This window comes from Acomys minous (genome assembly GCF_964271855.1).
Source record: "Acomys minous genome assembly, chromosome: 12".
NCBI lineage: Eukaryota > Metazoa > Chordata > Mammalia > Rodentia > Muridae > Acomys > Acomys minous.
In genome coordinates this window covers 98,220,222-98,228,193 of record NC_140493.1, presented here as the reverse complement: position 1 = coordinate 98,228,193, position 7,972 = coordinate 98,220,222, and the positions used below count along the sequence as shown (strand labels likewise).

The following is a 7,972-nucleotide window of genomic DNA, read 5'->3' as shown; positions in this document are numbered from 1 at the left end:
CAGTGCTCTGCCTGCATGTACACATGCGTGCCAGAAGAGGGCACCAGATCTCATTATAGGTGGTTATGAGTCACCATGTGGTTGCTGGGAATTGAATTCAGGACTTCTGGAATAGCGGTCAGCGCTCTTAACCTCTGAGCCATTTCTCCAGCCCCCTTTTTGTTTTGTTTTCTTTTTTAAGACAAGATCTGCCTGCCTCTGCCACCTGAGATCTGGGTTTAAAGGCATACACCACCATCTCTTGGCCTAATTTTGTGTTTTTTTGAGACAGGGTCTCGCTGTAGTGCTGACTGGCTGGAACTCACTATGTAGGCCAGGCTGTCCTTGGACTAAGAGATCTGCTTGTCCTGGCCTCCTGAGTGCTGGGATTAAATGTGCGTGCCACCATACCCGCCCACTCTAGACACAATGTGACTAGTGAGCTCTTCCCCATGTTAGTCAGCTTCCTATCACTGTGAGAAGATAGCTGAGATAATAAGCTCCAAATAGGAAAAGATGGGATTAGTTTTTTTAAAGATTTATTTATTACTTATTCAGTGTTCTGCCTGCATGTGTGCCTGCCTGCCAGAAGAGGGCACCAGATCTCATTATAGATGGTTATGAGCCATCTCTCCAGCCCTGGGATTACAGTTTCTTTAATTATTTATTTTTATTTTATGTGCGTTGGTGTTTTTCCTGCATGTATGTACAGGGGAAGCAGCCTGTGGTGGAGCAAAACCGCTTACCTCATAGTGGCCAGGGAGCGAACAGATAGGAGGGGAAGGGTTCTAATATCTCAAGGCCACACCCTCAATAACCACACTCCCCTCTGTGGCTTCCATCATCACCTGCAGCATTACTGGCTATGTGTCTTTACAGTGGGACTTCTGGTGGACATTTAAGATCCAAACCATTATAGTCAGGGCTGGAGAGATGGCTCAGTGGTTAAGAGCACTGTCTGTTCTTCCAAAGGACCTGGGTTCAATTCCCAGCACCCACATGGCAGCTCACAACTGTAACTCCATTTCTGAGGGATCTGACACTATCACACCAATGCACATAAAATTTAAATAAATTATATTTTTAAAAAACCAATATAATGTCTTCTCCTTGAGTAAGACAACTTAGGAATCAGAGGACCAAGAGAGGAGAATGTTGTTTACTGTTGCACTGGAAAGAAAACATGTGTTCCAAATTCTTTTTTTGTTTTGTTTTTTGAGACAAGGTTTCTCTGTGTGGCCTTGGCTGTCTTGGACTTGCTTTGTACATCAGGCTAGCCTCTTAACACCTGTCTCTGCCTCCCAGAGTGCTGGGATTACAGGCATGCACCACCACACCCACCCTGCTTGCTTTACTTTAGTCTAGATCCCTATCAGTGCCAAAATAAGTCCTGAAATATAAGACAAAGGCTAAGCTTCAGCGCCAGCAAAACCTTTGCTAGGATCAGAGAGATGGCTCAGCAGGTAAAGGTGCTTGCCACGCCTGGTGACCTGAGTTTAATTCAAAGAATGGATACAACTCCCACTTGACTTCCAATATGGGCAGGTAGATAAAAATAATAAAAACGTTATTGAAAAAAGTTGCTAAGCTTTTTCTTTTGGGCAAGTTACTTACTGAATCTGGGAATAATATTTTTCCTACCTACCTCACAGTTTACTAAGTTTTTCCTAATTTTATGTGTGTGTGTGTGTGTGTTTTGCCTGCATGTAGATCTGTGTACCATGTATGTACACGCCCAAGGAAACCAGAACAGTGTCTTTCTCTCCTGCTTATCTCACAGTTTAAGACCAAAAGATAATGTGTGCAAATTATTTCATAATTTTACTTTACAAAGGCGAGGCTACTATCAAATGGCGTATTTTCCTTTAGTTTTCTCTGTCCAGTAGAACAAAGTAGACCCTTTAGCCTTCTCCAACTGACTTTGTATCAGAACTGACAAGGTGGGTTTTTGTTTTGTTTTTTTCCTTGGAGCTGGGGGGTGTGGTGGAAATAGAGGGATTGTTTATAATCCTGTCACCTTTATATGGGACTTGGGTCAAGAAACATAACTGGGTGACACTTTCATTTGTCATCCAATACGAATAGAGCAGTGTGAAAATCATGTAGCATCGTGTTGTGTAAGATCTGTTGGATTTGGGGAGGGGTCAAGTTCTGTACTTTCTGCACCCTGGTCCTCTTCTCCTGCCTCCCTTATTCTAAATGAAGGAAAAGGATAGAAGAGAAAAGACTTAGACCCATGGGGGTGGCTTCTGAAACAAAAGTAAAAAGAAGAGCCAGGTGTGGTAGCACATCTGTAATCCCACCACTTGTGGGAGGCAGAGGCAAGCAGATCGCCATGAGTTAGAGGCCAGCCTGGTCTACAAAGCAAGTCCAGGACAGCCAGGGCTACACAGAGAAACCCTGTCTCGAAAAACAAAAGCAAAAAGGTAAAAAGAAGCCTGGCTAGGCATGGTGGGACATGTCTTCAATCCCAGTTCATACGTCAAGTGTTTGGTGCTCAGCAGAAGATTTGATTGCAAAAGAAGACAACAGGGCTGGAGAGAAGACTTGGGGTTAGGATCACTTGGTGCTCTTGCAGGGGACCCACATTCAAACACCAGCTACTAGCTGATTGTAACTCCAGTTCTAAGGGAGCTGCTGCCCTCTTCTGGTCTCTGTGGCAACTGCACACACATACACTAAACATAAATTCCAATTAAAAAAAAGAGTTTGGTTTGTACAAGTTCCCAGCTGTCTCAATCTTCTGAATTGAGAAGGAATAAAAGAAAGCTGTGATTTTTCCCAATGGTGGATCCTGCTGCTTGCTTTGTTTGAGATAAACTCTCATCTATAACCCAGACTGGCCAGAATTCATTGCAATGCTCCTGCCCCAGCCACCAGTGCTGAGGTGATAGCCGGCTGGGTACCACCACATCTACTCATTTTCTGAGAGGACTACTTGTTAAGCATCATGTAGGCTGGTTTCCAACTCAGAGGCTGTCTAAAAACTAAAACAACACCAAAAAAAAAAAATACCCACAAAACCCAATAAATAAATAAAAATAAAAAATCAGGAGCTTTGCCTTCCAGGGCTCACACTCTGTAATCTCCAGATGTTGACCTTTCATTATACACTTTTTTCTGACTTAGCAGGATTGGTGTAAGAGCCTGTGCATTCGCCGACTGCAACAGCACAACAGAATCTGGGAGGGGGGTTCTCAAGTAGGTTTTTTTTTGTGTGTGTGTGTGTGTGGCCAGTCATCCAGTTAATAAGATCTTTTAGCCACATTGACTCTCAAATTGTAACATCCTGTTAGAAAATGTGGTGGCTGGGCTACTAGGTAGGAGAATAAAAGAAGTGCCTAGAGTTTACACATGACTGTCGGAGGCTTTAGGGCGCGGCGCTTGCCCATGTGTGAGGCCCTAAGGTTCAATCTCTAATGCAGTCCAACGAAGAGGAACAGATAGAAAGGAAAACTCAATTTGAGGTTGCCTTGACAATTACAGCCTGATGTGGTGGTGGTTCACACCCATAATCCCAGAAGAGAAAGGAGGATCACTGAGTTTAAGGCCAGCCTGGGTTAGCTTGGACTAGAATTGAGACTGCCTCAATTTGGGGCCTGAAGAAATGGGTCAGCAGTTAAGACCACTTGCTGCTCTTGGAAAGGGTCCAGCACCCACAACTCTCTGTCACTCCAGTTCCAGGAGGTATGACACCTTCTGACCTCTGCCCGCTTCTGCACATACATGGTGTGCATACATATATTCAAGTACACATATATACAACATACAAAAAAAAAAAAGCTTGGCGTCTTTTCAGGTACTGCCTTCTCTATTACTCCATTCCAAAGATCATGTGAACTGGCAGAAACTTTGAGTTTTCCTTTACTCTCTCGCTCTTTGTGGATTCATTAGGTTCGATGCTGAAACAGTGTGAGACCAAGATTGTACTTTGGGATGTTAAAGCCCTGGGTAGGGTCACAGGGGTGTGTGAAACAGCAAGATCCTCAGGTGACGGGGTATTTCCATCAAGTCCCCATTTGGATGTTGCCAAACTTACACTTCTTGGAAGTTACTAGACTGGTATAAATCTGTGAGGAGGCAGAACTGGAAAAAGCAAGTATTCGTTACTTGACAGTAAATACATGGATATTTTGGGTCCTCACCCCACAGCAACTGAAGTGACTAAAAGTCCTTAGTTCCCACAGGGGGGAAGTTTTGCTGCATCTGAAGTGATTCACTTATCTGTCCTATATGCCATGGCTTCTGATAGCTGCCTTCTTTCATAAAGGCAAATTCATCACAGGGTTCTACAAATGGGGCACACCACTAAGCCTTTAATCAGCAGAAGCAAGCTGATCTCTTGAGGTCAAGGCCAGCCCAGGCTACATGAGACCCTGTCTCAAAAAAGCCCCAGTAAGCTTAAGGAAGCTGAGGCAAGAGGGTCATGAGTTCAAGGCCAGCCTGGGTTTCACATTTAAATAAGCTGGGCGGTGGTGGGGCACGCCTTTAATCACAGCACTCCGGGAGGCAGAGGCAGGCAGACCGCTGTGACTTCAAGGCCAGCCTGATCTACAAAGTGAGTCCAGGACAGCCAAGGCTAACACAGAGACCCTGTGTCGAAAAACAATCAAAAAGCCTCAGTTCAAAAAAAGATCAGGAACAAAAAAAAAGATAGCTCTCGTTTAGTTGAGCTATTTTCGTGCTTTACAGAGGCAAATTGCGGCCCGAGAGAGACACAAATAAGGCATACGAATAGCTAGTACTTTAGGTCTTTGGTTTCCACATACTTGAGGAAACCCGCAGCCGTCCCATTTTGTAAGGAATGCCCACAGCAAAAGGGAAAAGACTAGCAACTCTCTATCCACCACAGCAGGTCTTTCACACCTAAAGGTAAAGTTTGGGCTTCCTCCATGGGAGGTGAGGGGCGGGGCTTCCTTGGGTGGGGCAAAGCAAGGCTTCCTCTGTAGGGCGGGGTAAGGAGGAGCATCTTCCGTAGGGGGCGGGGCTTCCTCTACGGGATGGGCGGGGCGAGGTTCGACCAGCCTCCCTGGATTCCCTCTACTGCGCATGGCACGTTGCGTACCTCCCTCCCAGCAACCGGCCTGGCGGCAGCGCAGCCACAAAACTGAGGAGGCGGAGCCGAGGCTGAGGAGTCGGTACTGCGCTCTGACTCCTAGACCAGGTACCGGGTGGCGGGGCCGCCTGGTGCGCTCCCGGGGGCCAGTCCCTCTCACCCGACGTCGAGTCCATCTCCTTGGGGGTGGGCCTCAGCGGCCATCCCAGCTCACCCTCGCCTTCCTCGGGGCCTCATTTAACCTGGGTTCTGGGTTCCCGCATTGAGGGGTTACAGACAAGAGAGCAGAATAGGCTTGGGCCTGGCTGGGGAGACGCTGAGCAGAGTTGCCGGACCGGAGAGGCTAGCTCCCGCTTGCCCTCCTCATCTTTTCCGGAGCTTCTACATGGGGTGCCCGGGACTAGACGTCGTACTCCCGCAAAGTAGCAGCAAACCCTACTGCTGACCTCCCTCGACCCCACCCGCATTTCAGGCGATGCTGGTCTGGCATAGAGTTGAGCCCTTAGAAGGAAGCAAGGTCAGGGTTATCATCCTCTGCCACGGGCAAAACGAAGAGTTTCTAATTGCCTTGTCTTTTAAGTGCCTGCAGCGGTTTGGGGGGACTGGGTATGGTGACTTGAGAGCGCGACAGAAATAATATGGTTCATAATTTTAGGAAGTGGAGAGCCAGCTTCTCAACCCAGTCTTCTGCTAAGACCCTAAGATCCATCAACTTGAGCCCCTTCTCCCAGACTGTTGGCCTCGGTCTTCCTGAAGTACTTGAGGTAGATCCGCTCTCGTGTTCTAGTATGTGGCTGGGTCTTCATGAACTAGTTGATAGTTTTTCCAGAGATACCCAACACCTGAGTCTGATTCTGGTCCTTGAGAGGTGATACACCAAATTTGACACTGTAGGTGTGGCCCAGTGCCCGTATGCTTGCTTATCTTTAGTATTCCTAACACTACAAAAAAAAAAAAAATGCTACCTGCCTCTGCCTTAGACCAGGAACCTAATAGTTTTGCCATTAATTATAGTACTGAACTGGTCAACACTCTCCACCCTTTAATTGGGTTGTGACCTCAGACATGAAGGAAGTTTAGTGGACTAGTGACAAAAATAGAAAAAAGTCAGTCAGAGCACGTGAATTCTCCTTTCCGTACCCTTTGTAGTGGGAGAGGTAACTAGGCCAATAAGAGTGTGGTTGGGTGGCTGGAGAGGTGGCTCTGTGGATAAGAGGGACAATACTGCCGAAGCAGGAAGACCTGAGTTCCAGCCTCCAGCACTCATGTAAAAAGTTGTATGTGGCCATGAGCGTGTGACAAAAGAAATGCCAGCTTGCTGGCTGCCAGCCTGTGTCTAGGTAGAGAGTGGTAGAGTTGAATAGCCAATGTCCTTCGGCCTCCCTGTGCATACAAACACACATACACACAGGTATACATTCATATGCATATATATGTATATATACATATATATACACACATGCATACAAACACACATACACACAGTTATACATTCATATATATATATATATATATATATATATATATATATATACACACATACATACATACATACACACACACACACACATTGGTAAGTATCAGAGTTAAGGTGCAGTGGTGGCACACACTTTAAATCCCAGCACTCTGGCAGTAGAGGCAGGCAGATCTCTCAAGGCCAGCCTGGTCTACAAAGTGAGTTCCAGGACAGCCAGGACTATGCAGAGAAACCCTGTCTTGAAACAGAGAGATAAGGTAGGAAAAGTAGATGGTCAGTGGGCGCTTCCGTAGCATAGGGTACCTGAGGTGATTACCGAGTGTCGACATGAGACTGGGACAGAAAAGGAAGCAGGGTCTTTAGGCTCCACTTTTTTTTTTTTTTTCAGAGACAGATTGTAGCCAAGTATGATGCTAAATTCCTGATCCTCCTGTCGCTGTCTCCTGAGCGCTGAGATTCTCAGCTTTTGATGTCGGTCACTTTTATAGCCTTAGCTGTTGACCTTTAAATCCACGTAGCCATCTTTAACCTCTTTTTAAACATCAATACTACTTTTTTTATTTTTTTTTAAAGATTTACTAGATGTGTGTCTGCAGGCCAGAAGAGGGCACAAGATCTTTTTATAGATGGTTGTGAGCCACCATGTGGTTGCTGGAATTGAACTCAGGACCTTTGGAAGAGCAGCCAGTGCTCTTAACCTCTGAGCCATCTCTCCAGCCCCCAATACTACTTTTCTAACAAATTGCTATGCCCCCTTCCTGGAAGATAAAATCCTTTTCTTTCTTTTCTTTTCTTCTTCTTCTTCTTTTTTTTTTTTTTGTTTTTTTGTTTTTTGTTTTTTGTTTTTTGTTTTTTGAGACAGGGTTTCTCTGTGTAGCCTTGGCTGTCCTGGACTCGCTTTGTAGACCAGACTGGCCTCGAACTCACATCGATCCGTCTGCCTCTGCCTCCCGAGTGCTGGGATTAAAGGCGAGTGCCACCACGCCCGGCTTTCTTTCTTTTCTTTTCTTTTTTTTTTTTTTTTTTAAAGATTTATTTATTTAGTATACAGTTTTCTGCCTGCATGTAACACCTGCAGGCCAGAAGAGAGCACCAGATTTCATTGTAGATGGTTGTGATCCACCATGTGGTTGCTGGGAATTGAACTCAGGACCTTTGGAAGAGCAGTCAGTGCTCTTAACCTCTGAGCCATCTCTCCGGCCCCTCTTTTCTTTTCTTTTCTTTTGGCCTTTCTTTCTTTCTTTCTTTTTTTTCAAGACAGGGTTTCTCTTGTGTATCCCTGGCTATCCTGGACTCCCATTTGTGGACCAGGCTGGCTTAGAACTGACAGCGATCTGCCTGCCTCTGCCTCCCAAGTGCTAGAATTACAGGCCTGCACCACCACGCCCGGCAGTTTCTGCAGTTTTCAATCGGGACCCTGTCTGAAGCAAATTATCCAAAGGGTAGAGAATGGGCTGGAT

The 7,972-nt window shown here is 45.9% G+C and overlaps 1 protein-coding gene across 9 annotated transcripts in view; it reads left to right on the top strand.

The window, feature by feature from the left end:
• The first annotated feature begins 4,999 nt into the window (after positions 1 to 4,999).
• STRADA (STE20 related adaptor alpha) overlaps positions 5,000 to 7,972 on the top strand; it is a 34,814-nt gene continuing 31,841 nt past the window's right edge. For 4 of the 9 annotated variants that reach the window (XM_084748548.1, XM_084748543.1, XM_084748546.1 and 1 more), the window contains exon 1: positions 5,000 to 5,143. The gene's annotated coding sequence lies outside the window, so the exon portion shown is untranslated. Of the gene's footprint in view, positions 5,144 to 5,690; positions 5,800 to 7,972 lie in introns of all 9 variants that reach the window. The other 5 variants (XM_084748544.1, XM_084748547.1, XM_084748542.1 and 2 more) reach the window with 2 other exon arrangements.